The sequence below is a fragment of the Euphorbia lathyris genome, chromosome 4, assembly GCF_963576675.1.
Source record: "Euphorbia lathyris chromosome 4, ddEupLath1.1, whole genome shotgun sequence".
Classification (NCBI taxonomy): domain Eukaryota; kingdom Viridiplantae; phylum Streptophyta; class Magnoliopsida; order Malpighiales; family Euphorbiaceae; genus Euphorbia; species Euphorbia lathyris.
In genome coordinates, this window is record NC_088913.1 from 9,805,769 (window position 1) to 9,823,913 (window position 18,145).

Genomic DNA, 18,145 nt, shown 5'->3' on the forward strand with positions numbered 1-18,145 from the left:
GTCTAATTTTACTTAAAAAAACTTTCAACTTCTCTTGTGCTGATTAGAGATGGAATTGCTAGCATAACAGTTGATAGTACATGGAGAAGAGCTATTGCGTATCAATTGTATCAACTCTTTTTGTTTCTTCTGTTCTGAAAATATAGAGAAATTATTATGACTGCTGACTAATTTAAAAGACAGTATCAAGTGCTGTCCAAAACAATTAAAAAAGAACATATACTCCCATCCATAGGCACAAAAGCCATGTGATAAAAACTAATGATTTTTCAAATAAAAGCATTGCCAAGCTTTCTTTTCATTCCCCTAAGGTTAATAGGAGATACGTTTCTTGAGGTGTTCAACTTCGCGACTACGGTGCTCGATCAAAACAATAAAAGCCTCTTCTTACTCTCTAACGCTTGTACCTTCCCCTCTTTCTCTTTCTCTTTCTCCTTCTCTGTTCCCTTCCCTGGTCATCGAGTTTGGGTCACAACTATGTTGATAGGTCATGGAATAAATGTTACCAAATAATAGGTCAGACAAACAACAATATTTATAGACCAGGGGCCAAATAGTGCTTTGAGCCAATAAAAGTTCATGTTTTTGGCTTGCAATTGAGCTAATTGTAAACTTCATAGCTGATGTGGAAGGCTGAGCCTCAAATCTGAAAAGGTTAAGGGGCAGGCCAAAATTGATAGTTAATGGATTTTGTTGGGGTACTATTTTGGTAGTAAGCCTATAATTCCTAAGGATAACTTCTCCAGAATAAAATTTAGTTTCTAGGAACTTTCTTCAGCTTTTCAGTAAATTTGTCTCTGTAAACATGAAAAATCTTTTTCACTCTAATATTGATTGGACTTGGCACATATCATATCAAATGGCTAATATGGTTGAGTGAAATATTGTTTTTGTAACCAAAATATTGTTGTTCTAATTGGTTAAAATCTGTATGCCATTATGATTTTCTCTTTCCAAGTTATGATGCACTACACTTGTCAACATTAGATGCAGCTATTTAAGAAAGCAAATGAACACAGCACCAAAAATTGTTTATGTCATGTATATTGGAGGAATATATGAATAGAAGATATTTGGTGTAATGCATATTTACACCCTTAAACTTGACAAGTCTTGCCTATTGGCACTCTGAACTTTTAAAATAATCTACCACACACCTATATTTGGCTTTAAAAACCTATCACACACCAACTATAGGCGTGTGATATGTTTTTAAAGCCAACTATGAGTGTGTGATAGATTATTTTAGAAGTTCACGGTGCCAATAGGCAAAACGTGCCAAGTTTAAAGGTTTAAATATACATTAAGCCAAAATCCTTTTACTTAGTATTTATTATTTAATGGGATGCCCCTCTTGGCTTCTTATCAGATGGTTAATGTAGATGTGCAAAGGAAAAAAAAAGAAGAAAAAAGGAAATGTTTTGTTTCTGATCTTCTTTAGTTACCTGAAAGTGAAAAACAAAATATTACTACCGGAAACAAGAGAAAAGGTTTGATAGAAAGAGGGAATTTTTTTATATTGGCTAGTCCGTTGACATTTATTTCCCAGCAAAATATGGCAATCAATAGGTGAAAAGGATTGGGCGAAAAAAGTCTGAGGTTTAGTTGTGTTATGACGTTGTGATTTAGGCCTTAGTCATGATGCCATGTAGAAAGAAAGTTTCTGCTATGCATTCTTTTCCTCCCATTATAACCTGGGTTATTGACTTTTTAATATTATTTTTTGGTTTGGTCTCTGGATCCATGTGCAAAATTTGATAGAACGGTGTCTTCAGTTTGTACATGAACCAGAGAGAAGTTGTGGAAACATTGTTAGCGCAGGCAAAAATTGAACCTGGCATCACTGAACAAAGTTAATGTCTCTTGAAACATTATACCTTGTACTCTAAATGTTAGCTTTTACCTATGGTGGGCACACACTCAATGTAGTCTATTACTACAAGACAAAGGGAATTGTGTGCCTCCTTTTCTTATGATGCCAAGTGAGTTGATCAATTTAAAGTTAGTTGCAGGATTGACTGATTCCTATTTTTTTTTCCTGTATGGCCGTATATTGTTCCATTAATATTCCATCAAACAGTATCTGATTAACTTTATCCCTTAAGAAACTGAAAATCTTCATTTGCCTTATCATTCTTTTAACGAGTAAAATTAGGTTCATGAGAAGTACCTGACCTGGACTGAATGTCTAAATGATGGGTAAGGATGAAGGGTGCAATAATCCATGTCTTTGTTTCTACATTGGTTATTCTTCAATATTGAATTAATGCTTCGACTATATGTCTAGGTATATAATGTATTCTATTAGTTTTGTGGTAGAGTTTTTTAGTTTCAAAGTAGAATGAAAGTGGGATAAAATCTTGATTTCCTGAATATTCTTATTGTTGAGAGCTTTTTATGCAACCGGGCTAGCATGAGCCCATTATAGTATTGAAAATGAAACCAAATTGAATTGTGGATTGAGTTTATGATTTGCTAGTCAACTTCTACGATTTACAATTCACAAGTCAACTTCTATAACTTTCTATAACAATTTCTTACTAAGCATAATAATAAATTTGTTTGCCTTCCAAATTAGTTTTCATGGTGTATGATATTATATATGTTAAATTTTGTTTCATAGAGGGATGGAGACAAATTTTAAGAGGAAAGCAGGTACATGGTGCTGCTAACATTAATGAAACTAGAAATGCAGCTGCACAGACACCATCATCTATTGCGCCAATAAACGGTAAATTATATTCAAGTTTTGATTTATTTTCTATGCTTGTATTTAATATGAATAAACTATTTATGATATCTAATAATTATTTTATTTTATCAATTAAGATTTAAGAAATAAAAGAATTACATCGGCTAGTCCTCATACACGTGCTACTATTGATGATGAAGGCGTGCATTCTTCGCTACATCGATCTACTCTCGGTATAGTTGCGGTTATTATAATTTTCATTTATTGAGTTTCTTTATAAATGTTTTTAAGAATGTATAATAACTCTTTGTTTGTTACATAATATTAGACAAAAAGAGGCATAATTTAAATAACAATGCTGATAGTGAACTGGTTACCGAGATGGGTGCTCGTCACTTGCAAGGTTCTGACAATCCACAATCTGATAATCCCATTGATAATTATGAATCCAACTAACCTTGCCCATCAGACACAGAGATAAGCCCTGAAAATTCTGAAACTTTTCGAGGTTTGTTTCATCATGGTTAGGATACTGCGCAAGAATCTATGGACCTCGACTGAGCCTTGGGATGAAATTGAAAAGAAGCACAGGGCTATCATTTTATGTACGACCAATTTTAAAAAATTGTGTATAATTGTTAAATTTTATTAAATATTTCATGAAATTACATATTGTACAAGACTATTTTGATGTTAGTACTGATAGCCCTGAAAAGTGGAAGAAGCGTGAAGAGTTAGGAAAGGTCGAGCATGACACGCCAGAAATGAAAAGGGCTAAGTTTGAGTGCTTTTGTTTCTTTCAGATGAAGACAGCATATCGCAGATGGAAACATAAATTACATAGCCAATATCGCAAGTATACTAATGATGATCAACGTTTGAAACATGTTCCTAAAGAACTATTAAAGTTTTTGGAAGCAAAGATTTTCATGTAAATATCTAATGTTTTGTTTCATTTATTATGTGATGGTTAGTATGTATTATTTTCAGTTTAAATGAATGTTTTCTTACACATTACTTGTAGGAACGGAGTTATATTAATTCAACTAATCGTGCTTCTCAAATAGTAGTTTCTTCAACTGGTCCAACCCCTTTTGCACAAGTAGAGTATAAAATGGTAAATATATAGGGCAACTCTTATCAATTATTTTTAAAAGTTTTGGCTAGTTCCTTTTAAGATGATTATACTATTAATGTTGAAGATGGATGAGGAATTAGGCGAATTGCCAAAGGCTTCTGATGTGTGGAAGGCCACTCATGGAATTATAGATGACCAAGGACAAAATACATTCCGTGATTCAGAATCAAGAAGGATTTATGTAAGTAATAGAACTTTTTAAGCAATTACATTAGTAAACTTGTCAAACTAGATTATCCTTTGTTTCATAAGCTTATTTTATGTGTTTCTATTGATGCTGCAATTCTGATTTACAAATATAATCATCAAAACTGGTTGCTTTTCTTGTACTTGGTTGGCATGCTTGAAATGTTCTTATGACATTTTTAGATTCAGAATATAATCTTGTTACTTGGTCATTTATCAATGTCTTAAGCATGAGTATCCTAACCATTATAATTACCATTATGGTTTAGGTAATTATTATTTTAGTATCAGAGAAACCAAAGTCTAATGTAGAACTCTGCATCTAAAGCATACTGGAGAACTAATGTACTAGTTTATATGGAATGTGCAGGTTGTGAACTTTACATAATGCTGAAATTTATTTTCTTGAATCTAAGGGATAAGGTACTAAAATAAGCCTATGATTTTTGGGAAAATTTATATGTGTAATATCAATAACGTGTCTCGTTCTGTTATATCGATGCCTAAATTAGTACTATTTTGTACATGGAGCCTAAATTGATGCTTCTCCAAAAACCATAGGCCTATTTTGGTACCTTATCCCTGAATCTAATTTCAAGTGAAATCTCTATTATATATGATCTAATGTTTATGATTGAGTTATGAGACAATTGGTGATTGATTGGTCTATAACATTATATATGTTTGGGCTTCTTTTAGGTACTCTTTTTATGACTAAGTTTGTTTCATATCTTTATACTCGGTTTATTAAATTTCACTTATTTTACGTAATGCAGGAAGATATGAAAAGGGTTGAGGATCAACCAATAAATGATAATGAGTCTATTCCCACACCAGATCATGTGCTACAATAGGTATTTGGAGTTAGATCGGGATACGTTCGTGGTAAGGGATTGGGATATAAAGCAAGTACTAGAGGAATGATGTCTAATGGTAAAAGTGATGAAGTTAATGCACTTAAAAATGAGTTTGCAAGACTGACAGCTGAATTAAAGGCACAAGAAGGACATAGAAAGGCGCAAGAAGAACAAGAGCTAGAGAGACATCTGGTTTTTGAATCGTATTGCAGAAGGATGGAAGTAATGTTAAAAGAAAACTGTTCAAGGAGTACACAAAATACTTTGGTAAGTCCTTAATTAAAACACAATATTGCTTTTGAACTATATAATAAACCATATTGTTAATTGGGTGATTTTGTTCTTACAATTTTGTAGGAGGAAGAGATGCAAATGGACTTGTGAAGGTTATCAATGGATGGATTCATTAATTTTGAACTTGTTTGCTTTATTGATTAATATCACTAGTTTATTACTTTTCAACATTGATAGGGATGATGTTTTTGGTTTAGGATGGATTTTTAAATGTTTTGATTTCAATTTACATAAGGTTTTAGATTCTGAATTTAATAAATTGCATAGTGGACTGATGAAAGTATCAGAAAGTTGTTTAGAGGTTGCATATCGATATTGTGGGAATAAGAATGTGTTGTGTTTGCTAAGGAAGCTGGCTTGGCAGCAAAGCTACTGCTTACAATACAAAAAAAAAGTGGGTGTAATCCTGAGCTAAAATGGAGGTCAGCCGAGCTATTGAAATTGTGTAGTGTAAATTATACGGCTATTTCTTGATTTGCAAGTGTAAGCTTACAAAAACGAATTTCAGTTTCCTGGCATTATAGACCACAGTATAAGTACATATATGTATGCTTCCAAATTTACTGATTATATACTTTCTATATATTAGCCATAACTATCCGATGATTAGCCCCGTTCCAGTAATTATCTTTACTTGTCACCATGAAGAGTGGCATAATTGTTGAACAAGGAAAAACCATTGCTGTCCTCTAATATTAGTCTTCAACTTACCATCCATTGTGTGCTTTGAAAAGCAAGCTGTTTGTACAAGTAGTGAAATATACTAAGTAGCTTCACCTGTCAAGGCTGAATATCGCAAATCATTAGCTGAAAATTGGAGGCTTTGGCCTTCCCCATTTCATTAATTGATTTATAAGTCTCATCTATAGCCACTTAGCTCTTCTACACAATCTTGCATAGATCCTATTCCCTTGGTTTCATCTATGGCTCTTAGAGGGTTTTAATATACTGTTTGAAGTTGAATTAAGTTGATTTTGGTGGCATGGACAGAGAGGGGACGATAGTTGAGTTGTGGATAAGTAGTCGAGTTTTTATCGAACTGAACACATAAGCTGTTCAACTTTGACATGCTCATATTCGGATTATCAGAAAATACACAAGCTCGAACTAAAAGTTGAACTCGGTTCGAGCCTAAATTCCTATTTACTAAAATTGCAACCTCTAATTTCTGAATTGAAAGAGTTATGGGTTGATGGCGTGGAGACATATGATTCTCATAGTAAACAAAATTTTACATGCTGACTTATCGGGGTGGTCAACGAAAGGTTATAAGGCTTGCCCTATTTGCCATAAGCATACTAGTGCTGAATACCTTCGTGCTTCAAAGAAGTTATGCTATATGGATCATAGGAGATTTTTGCCTCCCAATCATAAATGGCGCAAAGACAAAAGGTCGTTTAATGGTTTAACAGAGATGAGAAAGAGGCCAACACCTTTATCAGGTCTGGATGTGTTAAAGGAATTCGACAATTTCACTCAATTGCCATTCAATAAAGGCATCAAAAGGAAATACGATGCTTCAAATAGTTTTGAGAATTGGAGAAAAAATAGTATATTTTTTGAGTTGCCTTATTGGAAGACACTTCTTATTCGCCATAATTTAGATGTCATGCATATCGAGAAGAATGTGTGTGATAATGTGTTGGGGACTCTGATGAAGATCAAAGGAAAAACTAAAGATACACTAAACAGTCGAAAGGACTTGGTTAACATGGGTATCAGGCATGGTCTTCACCCGACCGTGGTTGGAGATAAAGTACGTGTCCCAATTGCGCGTTATGTGCTTTCTGAAAATGACAAAGTGGCTTTATGTAAGATGCTGGCTGAGTTGAAGACACCAGATGGATATTTATCAAATATATCTAGGTGTATTAACATTAAGGAACGTAAAATTTCTGGCATGAAAAGTCACGACTGTCATGTGTTCCTACAGAAGCTTCTTCCGATAGCCATTAGAGGGTTCCTACCAAAAGATGTTGTTGAGCCACTTATTGAGTTGAGTGCATTCTTTCGTGATTTATGTAGTAAGAGCTTGGAAATGTCTGAATTGGATCGTCTTGAGAAGCAGATTCCGTTAATTTTATGTAAATTGGAGAAAATATTTCCAGCTTCATTTTTCGATGTCATGGTGCATTTAGTTATCCACTTAGCATCGGAGGTAAAAATTGCGGGTCCTGTCCAATATCGGTGGATGTATTTTGTTGAGAGAGACTTGCATACGAAAAAACTAAACGTCCGGAATAAGGCAAAACCCGAGGGATCAATAGCAGAAGCATATATTGCCTATGAATGCTTAACTTTCTATTCAAGATATTTGGTAGGAATTGACACGATCTTCAATCAGAATCCTAGGAATTTTGATGGGATCGATCAAAATGCAAATGGTATTGAGTTGGCAATATTTAGAAAAGCTGGATGACCATTAGGTAAAGATGATTTCAAATTGCTAACTGATGATTGGAAACACAAGGCACATCTTTACATCCTCAACAACTATGAAGAAGTGTGGCCATATGCCGAGTAAGTACCATATTTTTTATTCTTATAAATTATTATATTTTGTTTTTTTTTATCTATTTATTCTTCATAATTTGCAATTGGTACAGGAAGTACAAGAATTCATTGCCAAATATGAGTACTAGAGCGTTCAGGAAACGTTACAATGCAGAATTTCCAAAATGGTTCCAGGATCATGTATGTGAATATATGTATGGATTATTATAATTTGCTTAAGGTTATGTCTCATTATTAGTCCATTTTTTTTAATAAATTACATTTATATTATTGATGAACTTGCAGGTTTATGAATTAAATGAACATGATGTTGTTTCTAAGGATCTTATGAATCTTGCTTTTGGTCCATACCCACGCTACAAGAGTTACTCGGGTCATATTGTGAATGGCTATCGGTTTCATACTGTAAATCGTCAAATGAATCGCAAGAGTCAAAATTCAGGAGTCTTGTCTAAGGGTGATGATAGTTCTTGTGATAAAGAGTATTATGGGAATTTGATAGATGTTTGGGAGATCCAGTACTCACAAGTCTTTTATGTTCAAGATCCCAATAAAATAAATTGGCTTATTGTGCTGAAAAATCATCCTAGGGACATATATAAATTGCCTTTTCAATCACTAGAGGATATTTCTGAGAAAAATGAAGATGGTGATGTTTTTCAAGAAGAGGAGATCACCGCTGATTTTCATACAACAAGACCCATAGACGAAGATGAAGCAATGGAGAATGAGGTTGGTTTTGGTTTTGAAGAAATACCTCTTCCAATTGCTAATCAAGCAGAAGAAACAATTCCAATTAATATTAATGATTGTGATGATGATGATGATGATGATGGTTACAATCAACTTGAAACCGACGAAGAAGTTAGTGGTGATGAAGAGATTAACGTGATCAATGATGACGATGATGATGATTAAAGGGGACAAAACATGACACTACTTTAAAGGGGAATAGAACATGAATGGTTGGCCCGAAGGTACTAATTTTGATTCTTATTTGCTGCACAATCTTGAAATTTTGATTAATTACTGATGAAGTTCAATTATCATTTTCTATTTTAGAACACAGTGTTGCATATATTGGTAAACTAAATTAAAAGAAAAGAATGTTTAGAATAGGTTACCTATGTTAAAAAAATAGTAGGTTACCTCTTTTAGTCCTCAATTAGATGTTGCATAAATAGAGAATTAGAATTTTAGACAAGTGTTTTGAGTATTAGAAATTTGATTCAGATTCTTGTTGTAGAATAGTCTTTTGTTTTTAGATTTCATATGCATGGGATTAGAATTTGTACGCCTAAACTTTTTTTACTATAATTTGAATGCAAGAATCTTTTGAATTTACCTAGAAATTAGAATTTCATCTTCATAATTTAGTGGACTAGCTAACTTGCATGAAATTATTTTGAGCAGGAAAAGATTAACGGTCCAAGAAGAAAGCAAGGAACTACTACTGAGAGGATTTATCTATGATGAGCTGGTGTTGTAGGTTAGTTTCTGTGTATATAAATTGATGTCATTGTCTAACCATAGAACGCATCATGGGATATTAAACTAGAGCTGGAAATGCAATTTTATGCTTTTAACCTTTTGATGCTGAAGGGTTTTTACATGGTTAATTTATGTGTTATCTGATGCTTGAATTAGAATATAGCTGTAATATTCATGTTATATTATAGGAATAAATAGGCTTATGGTTTTTAGGGAAGTATGAATTTAGGCTCTATGTACAAAATAGCACCAATATATGTTTAACGTTTAAAAAATGGTACAAATTTAGGTCTGGATAACGGAACGAGACACCTCAATTAGAACTTAACGGAGTAATAGGAATGACGTTTCCAATCCGTTCTTGATGCCTAAATTGATACCTTTTTAAACGTTAAGCCTATATTAATACTATTTTATATGTGGAGTCTAAATTGATACTTTCCCAAAAACCCATTTTGTGACTCGGAAGATGTAACTAAACCTATGATGCTGTGTCTATTTGAGTCACCTGAAATTTGAAAATTCTGAATTCTTCCATTAATTATGCCTCTCTTCCAGCTTTGCGTACTTCCTAATAATTACACTATGTATTAATTGTATTATTATTTCTATGTTGTTTTATTTATGACAGCATCCTACATTTCTTTCATTCAAAAGGCTAATGTTTCAATTAAATTGTAATCATTAACCCAACTGTATTCATTCTTTTTTTCAAGGTAAAGTTTAACTTTTATTAATCAATCAGAGGACAAATCCTTGCTGATTACATCAGCAAATATATCAGCAAGTTAAAACGGTAAAACATTTGTAATTAGACGTTTGTCATACTTTCTTCAGTTAATAGGAATTTTATTGAGGTTGTACTGTTTTAGATTAGAACTCTGCACTTCACTGCTTACTTGTTTAAGCTCAAGTAGCATCCTAAGCTCTGCACTTTGAATTTCATATTTTTCTCTCATAATGATATGTAGCATTCTTAAGGGACATTTGTCATTCTAAACAAGGACGTTAGTCATCCTAAAATAATGGGGACAAAATAATGTCCCAGTAACGGGAATGACAATGGTCCTTATGAACGGAGACGAAAATATTGTCCCTAAGAATGGGGACGACAGTTGTCCCTATGACTGGAGACAACACGACAGTCGTCTCAAAGAACGGGGACAAAATGATGTCCTTAATAACGGGGACAACAATCGTCATTATCAACAGAGATGAAATGTTGTCCCTAGGAATAGGGACGACAGTCGTCCTTATCAACGGGGAGGACATGTCGTCCCTATCAATGGGGATGACATGTCGCCCCTATCAACGGGGACAAAATGTCGTCCTTGTCAACGGGTACGACATGTCGTCCCTATCAACGGGGACGACATGTCGTCCCTAGGAGCAGGGACAAAATGTCGTCCCCATCAACGGGGACGACATGTCGTCCCTAGGAACAGAGACAAATTGTCGTCCCTAGGAACAAGGACAAAATGTCATCCCTAGGATCAGGGATGACTATCGTCCCTCTCAACGGGGACGATAGTCGTCTTTAAGAGCGGGGACGACACTCGTCTCTCTAAACTGGGACGACATCATTTATTTCGTCCCCAATAGAATCAAGGACGGAGGAAACAAGGACAAAAATTGGGGATGAAAAAATCGTCCTCAAAACTATAGGGGACAAATTTTTATGTTATTGGGGACGATTTTTTTCGTCCCTGAAACTCCTTTTTTTGTAGTAATTTTAAAGATAGACGTAATTGTTCATCTAACAACTCTCAGTTTATTTGCTACTGTCTCTTTAATTTATGTTTATGCGGCTTTCTTTTTGTTTTTTTTTGTTTTTTGATATAGAAACAAAGACAAGATTGTTTTTTTACTTGTTTTCCACAACTTTGTAGCCAATAAGGGGCAATTTTGCCTTTTAGAAATCTATTTTTATCCATTTAATTGCTCTTTAACATATTTGTAGACGAAGATTTTATATAGGGACTAAACAATGTAATGGAATCAAAACTGAGGGATCATATAATTATTTTTAAAAATTTTGGGACTAATTAGTGTATTATGTAAAACCATAAGGGTTAAATAATTAGTGCATTGTGTAAAATGACACGGACATAATACATGCACATCTCTCTCTCCGCAGTTAAATCAACCCGTCATTGACCCGCCGTCTCACTCACAATAAAAATTAGAATTTTTTTATTTATCATTTTTATATTTATTTACCAATGGTTAGAAACCGAAATAAAATGTTAACCGATCGAAATAATTGGTTAACCGATTAGTTGTTAACCGAATTTAGTGGATTAGTGTATGATTAATGTTTTTAAAAAACCGATCAAATGGTTAACTGGCCGAATTAACCTTAATGGACTGGTTAACCAACTACGTGCACCCCTATCTCAAACTCTAATTTTACCAAAAAAAAAGAACCAAAATAGGTCTATTGTTTTTGGAAAATATCAATTTAGGCTGCACGTACAAAATAACATAATATAAGCTTAACATTTAAAAAATATACCAGTTTAGGTCTTGGTAAGGGAATCAGAACTTAACGGAGTAATAGAAATTACGTGTCCAATCGTTTACTGAATCCTAAATTGATACTCTTTCTAAACGTTAAACTTATATCGATACTATTTTGTACCTAGGTCTAAATTTATAGTTTCAAAAACTATAGACCTATTTTGTTACCTTGTTAAAAAAACTTCCTTTATTGAAATGGTAAGGATTTTTTATTCTTTATTATATTATATATATTCTTCGTCCTCAGCAGCCTACGTTTAGTTACATCTTTGGAGTGAGGAAATGGGAAGCAAAAGGGTGAAGATGGAGGGGGAAAATCAAGATCGAATTATTAATTTGCCAGATTGTCTCATTCATCATATCCTCTCTTTTTTGCCTTCAACAAAAGAAGCTATTCAGACTGGAATTCTATCAAAACAATGGCAGAATCAATGGACTCGTGTTCAGGTTCTCATTTTGCATTACACTGGTATATCCTGTGAAAACTCCCATAATATCATTGATAATATCTTAAATCTCCATTGCTGCTCCAAGATCAAAAAATTCCACCTCGATCATCCTTGTAGTGATGACAAGGATCCTCTGATTACTGCTAAAATCCGTTCTGCAACAAGAAATATGTGGAGGACTTACGCTTGACTTTAAGCCAACAAGTATACAAGTTGCCGGACTTCCTTTTCAACAATTCTTCACTTGTTAAATTAACAACCCAAAATTGTACTTTTATGCCTCATGGAAAGGTAAATTGGGAATGCCTCACAGAATTGGCTATGGCTTCTTGTAAGTTGACTGATCAGGCGATGGAACAGATTCTTTCTGGTAGTCCGTTGCTCAAATCGTTAGAATTGATTGACAGTCTTTCTCAGTTTGATAAGCTTATTATTGTTTCCAAATCTTTGAAAAGATTTAGCTGTTATCAAAACACTGACATTGACCATTTTATTTCTGCTTTTGAAATTTCATGTCCGAACCTTGAGGAATTATCTCTGAATCTTATGTATACCAATGCATTTGATTCGAAGTTGGTTACTCAAGTGATTGAAAATGTTGTATCTGGTAGTTTGTTACTAGAAACATTTGAATTAATCTACTTTGATCCGATTTTACGGCTGGTTATTACTTCTGAATCTTTGAAAATATTGGTGATACAACACTTTTCTGATGTTGTAATTTCTTGCCCAAAGCTTGAAAAACTGATTCTTCATAGTTGTTTGGGACGAGACCAGTACTGATCCCAACCCATTGTAAAAAAAAAATCATGTAAGTTTCAGTGTTCAGCATCAATTTGATTCTTCTTTTTTTTTATTGCTAATAGCTATTTCTTTTAAATGAGCGAATGTCTATTTAGAGCCAGCTTAACCATAAATCTATTCAGTTCTCATATTTTTTAAGACTCCATAATTTTTAATTAAAAATAAGTTTTTAATTCATAAAAAAAATTAATATATAAATAACTCAAATAGTTATTACTATAATCATTTCAAAAAAAATATTATTACTATAATAATATTGACATTTAAACAGAAAATCTCTTAATTTATGTAATCAATTTTAGCATTTATAATCATTTCAATTTTAGCATTTATAATCACCGTAAATTATTTACATTTAGCTTTCTACAATTATTATAATCAATTTTAGCATTTATAAGCATGGTTTATTAGTCTTTTAATCTTCCTCTTTTCCTACCCATTATAATTTACAAGAAAAAATGACTTATTAGAAGAAATTAATTATAAAAGTTTAATTAAAAAATTTGTATCAAAGAAAGTTAGAAAAAATAAATTTTATAAAAAAAACTTAAAACTTTTGTTAATGTATATTCAAAAGACCTAATGAATCATTTGCTTTTGGCCACTCAAAGAGTCGGTACTATGTCTATCAACAACAACAATCAACAAATAATCGAATCAAATAAATCCTTCATCTTTAGCTTCTTCTTCATCTTCCTTTTTTTCCAACAAAAGACACGCACTTCAAAAAAAAATATGTTATGACTTAATTCATTCTTATCTTTTTCTTACCCAATATAAATTAGGGAAATTTATAAAACTAACCTAAATAGGCATTTATATTTTAAGACTCATTTTAACACATGTTATCAAACTATATATTTACTCGATCCATTTACCCCAAAATACCTTTATTCTCACAACCCCTTACCTTCTCCTTGCAGTTTGAGAATCAGTTTTTAGTTTAATTCCTTTTTTAGCTTGCTTTAGTTTTCATTCAAGTTCTAATAGCCTCTTTTCAAGTTTTTTTATTTCAATTTAGCATTCCTAAGCCTTTAGTTTGCTCAATTCCTTAGCTAGAATCATTTTGCAAATTAATTTTTCCAGATTCATCCCATTATCTTCAAAGCCCAATTTCGTCTATTTAAAGTCATTTTTTGCTTTCAATCCCTTCTACAAATATGTTCCTCGCGTCCTGAAGTTCAATCCAGCCTTTTAATTTGCCCAATTCCGCGTCGGAAAGTCCATTTACAAGCCAATCTTTGCAACTCAAATTGTTTAGACATTATGTTTCTAGATTTGTCCTTTTAAAGTTTGCTTTAGCCTTCGATCCCTTCTAAACGTTTGTTCCTGACTTCCTGAATTTAAGTTTAGCCTTTTTATTCATTCAATCTCGTGTTCTTAAGCGTTCCTCTCCAATCGTCTCGTTTAGATTTCAAGTGTTGGCGTGTAAATTCCATAAACTTAACCATTTTAATTCAGAAATAATCTTCACTGGCACGCCCGCACCCTAACCACACGTGACAAGATTGAAAATTAGCATATTCGTAAAATATCGCTAACAATTTTTGGCACGCCCAGTGGGACTTTTTGTTTTTTTATGCTACCAAAAATTGAATTGAGCACTTAAAACCTTTTCTTTATTTATTTTTGAGACCTCCTATCGTATTTTTTCGCCCCACTTTACTTTACCAAAATTTATTAGCTAACGCTAACAATTTTTGGCACGCCCAGTGGGGCCTTTTATTTAAGTTTTGCCAAAAAATTTAAAACCTTTTAATTTAGCTTGTTATTAATGCTTTACTTTATTATTGCATTAATAAGTAGTTATGTATTTTTTTTTATGTTCTTGCTTAATTCCAATTACTAATTCAATTTCATTTTTTTACCGTTATTCACGGAGAATGCCTCTTAATATCAATAGGTGCAAAGCAATCAAGCCATGACGATGATAGCATACAAAGATACAAGGGATGCTATGATACCAGTGTATTTTGGTGGCTTCAATCGACATCGCCATTTTACAATAAATACAACAGTATCATGGGTCCATTGGTACACCATGTTTAGGTGCTATACTGATGGCTATATTCAATATATTCATAGTGATGAACATGATATTGACTGTGAGTGTTGTGCTTATATTCAACCTACGTCATTCTATGATGATGAATATGGTTGCTATGTGGAGCGAGTCTAGGAGTCCCTCGAAAATCCATATGGTCCTGATTGTGTTGAAATATGGGAGCATCTACGGATGAGTAATCCTCATTACCGAAATAGTTATATTTTTAATTGTAGGGATGAAAACCTCCATTTTCATCGTCCTTATCGGCAATATTGCTTTGAAAGAAGTACGGTCATGACTCAAGTCGAGCATAAGACATATGAACATGTTGTGTGCTCTAATATGAGCGATGACCAAAATTCTTTTGAGGATTCCAGTCATGTGGCAGAGGTGGAAGCAGTCCAAGTTGTTGAGGATGATGGAGAAATCGAATCATTATTTATGGAGGAGAAGAAATCAGCGGACAATGAATATCAACAAAGAATGGATCGACTCGAGAAACAAGCGGCTAATGTAGTAGCTTATTTAAGAGCCTGCATTGAAAGCTATTAGGGGGCATCCAAAAGGGAGAATTTCATCGCAGTATGAATTTAGAGGCAATTCCCACATGCCCAACTCCTCCAAAAACAAAGATTCCTAATGATGAGACGGTAATAGAAAGTCAAGAGGATGAAGACGACTCCTATGACTATAATTCTGAGTCCAGGCAAGAGGATGACAATGATTCCAATGACCTTGATTCAGGGGGTGTTGAGCGATTTCCGCAAGTGCACAGTATACGCTTGTAGTAATAAAAGATATCGAACCCACAGGGAACGCTTTTCAATAAAAACTTATTTTGATTTGGTTAAATTTACTTCTAAGGTTTATAATAAGTAAAATCGTTTAATTGGATTTGGTTTTGAAATTGATAGAATAAGAAATAGAATAGATTAAAGCGAATGAATAGAATAGAATAAAACTAATATTAAAAAATATTTCTGATTTAGGGATGAATTTACAAAACAGGAACAAATAGTTCGTTTAGAAACATAAATGTATTCGTTTGCATTAAGCAAAGAAAACAACTTTAAACTTTGTATAAATTATAACGATGAAATAAATGACGGAACCTCTAATTTTTGGGCTTTGAACCATACTCAATCTTCCTACGGTCGGGTAAGATCGCTACCTTAATCAAATTAATACTCTACTGATGATATTAATTTGTTAAGTTGTTCAACAAAGTTTCCTTGTAAAGATTTTGAATTTAACTACGTTTTAATGAAAACACCAGCATCAATCCACTTCAGATCCTTTACCAAAGTGCTACATAAAAATCTATCGAATAGGACGGACTTTATTAGATAAAATATAAATTTGATACAAGTTTATAGAGAACAAGGAGCATGAAAACATTCGACGGCGTGCAAGTGAACGGGTTGATCAATCATTTCCTTGGGTTTCGTTAGAGTTTGTCAGACTCAGGGGCGGATTCTCTACTCAATCTTCTCGTTGTAACTTCGTAATAGGGATAAGGTCAGCCTCTACCAAAACGCAAACTAATAGGAACAAATCTAAACGCTACCGTGTTTGTTATTATTGAGTAAACAATGTGTGTACACCATAATGCTTTTTACAGAAATGAAAATCTAAATTCTGACTCATTTCTGAGTCAGAGTTTTTGCATAACTCTTGCACTAATCTTAAAATCTAACTCTTTCTATTATTCTTACAACTCTCAAATCAATACTTTATTTATAGATGTTGAAGAGTCGTGATTGAAGTGTCGTGTCCGTTGTGGAGAGACGTATCCGTTGTGGAGAGTCGTATCCGTTGTGGAGAGTCGTATCCGTCCACCCGAACAAACGCATTTCTTGGAATTTAAACATCTGTTTGTTGTGCTGCAAAGATTTCTGATCTTACCGAGAATGGAAATTCTCGGCCGAGAATGAGGAGTAATTTCTTGGTCTTTGAACGAAGGGAATAGATGCTTAGAAAAGGCGTGTCGCGACCGAGAATTTGAGATTCTCGGTCGCGGTTTTTGTAAATTCTCTACCGAGAATCTTGTTTCCTTAACCGAGAATGTGTCATTTTCTTCTGTTTCTGACTTCGTCTTTGTCCTTGTTTAGGTGTAATCGATCTTTGTCGTTTTTGACTCCTTTTATAAGGTTTTGGTTCCGTTTTTGACCTCTTTTCGTTCCTATTTGGATTTTACCAAATATTTACGTACCTTGTAAGAAAGAAACATATTCGAGAGTAAAAGCATTCTAAATAGATATAAATAGTATGAATTCTAAGCAAAACTGATGTAATTATAGATGATATATTAGGTATATTTTGGGCTTAACAAATCTCCACACTTAATCTTTTGCTAGTCCCGAGCAAAATTTCACTGAATTTATTCTTTAACTAATCTCTTTATGAAAATAAAACATATATCTTTGTATTACCTTTAAAATTAGTTAAGCCGAAAAGACTAACTTCGCATGGCAAATTTATACGCAAAATATCAAACTAACTTAGTATAAAGGCGATATTTCATTCGTCTTGTATCTTTATTTTAAAACTGAAGTATTCGGGACAATATAAGCACGCATGTTATTGAGTCTTTCATCTCAAGGCATTTCAAAGCACAAAATTTCCTTTCCCAAACCTAAATATATAAGATATATTATTTTTAAATAAGTACTTTGGGTTAATTTTATTTACTTGGTTACACCCGAGATAAGGGTGGTCTTGATCGTAACCTTATACGTATTTTATTGCTTTGTGTTTGCTTAAGAGGTACCGACCATGCCATGGGTGGACGCAATCGTTACTTTAAACTTAAACACTTATATTTTTTTTTTGCTCAAACGTTCCTTCCATACCTCGATTGTGATAAGGGTGGTCTCAACCGTGGCCAAAAGTAAACGTTACTTAATTTTATTCCCTTTCATACCTCGATTGTGATAAGGTTGGTCTCAATCGTGGCCAAAAGTTAAGAATTCAACTAATTAATTAATTAATATGAATTTGGAAAGATTGTAATTTTGAGAAAAAGAAAAATAGCACATTCATCCTATATTGACTTAAAATTCAACATGTATTATGGCTAAAGTTTCCTTAAAAACTTCAATTGGTGTTAATGTAAGACGAAATCAAACCGAGCTAAAAATTGTTAGTTCAATT

General features: G+C 33.3%; 1 long non-coding RNA gene across 1 annotated transcript; it reads left to right on the forward strand.

Moving 5' to 3' along the window:
- Positions 1–7,394: 7,394 nt before the first annotated feature.
- LOC136225908 (uncharacterized) lies at positions 7,395–8,129 on the forward strand. Its single transcript, XR_010687375.1, has 3 exons — positions 7,395–7,687; positions 7,774–7,861; positions 7,967–8,129. It is a non-coding gene; the product is annotated as an uncharacterized lncRNA (long non-coding RNA).
- Positions 8,130–18,145: the final 10,016 nt, after the last annotated feature.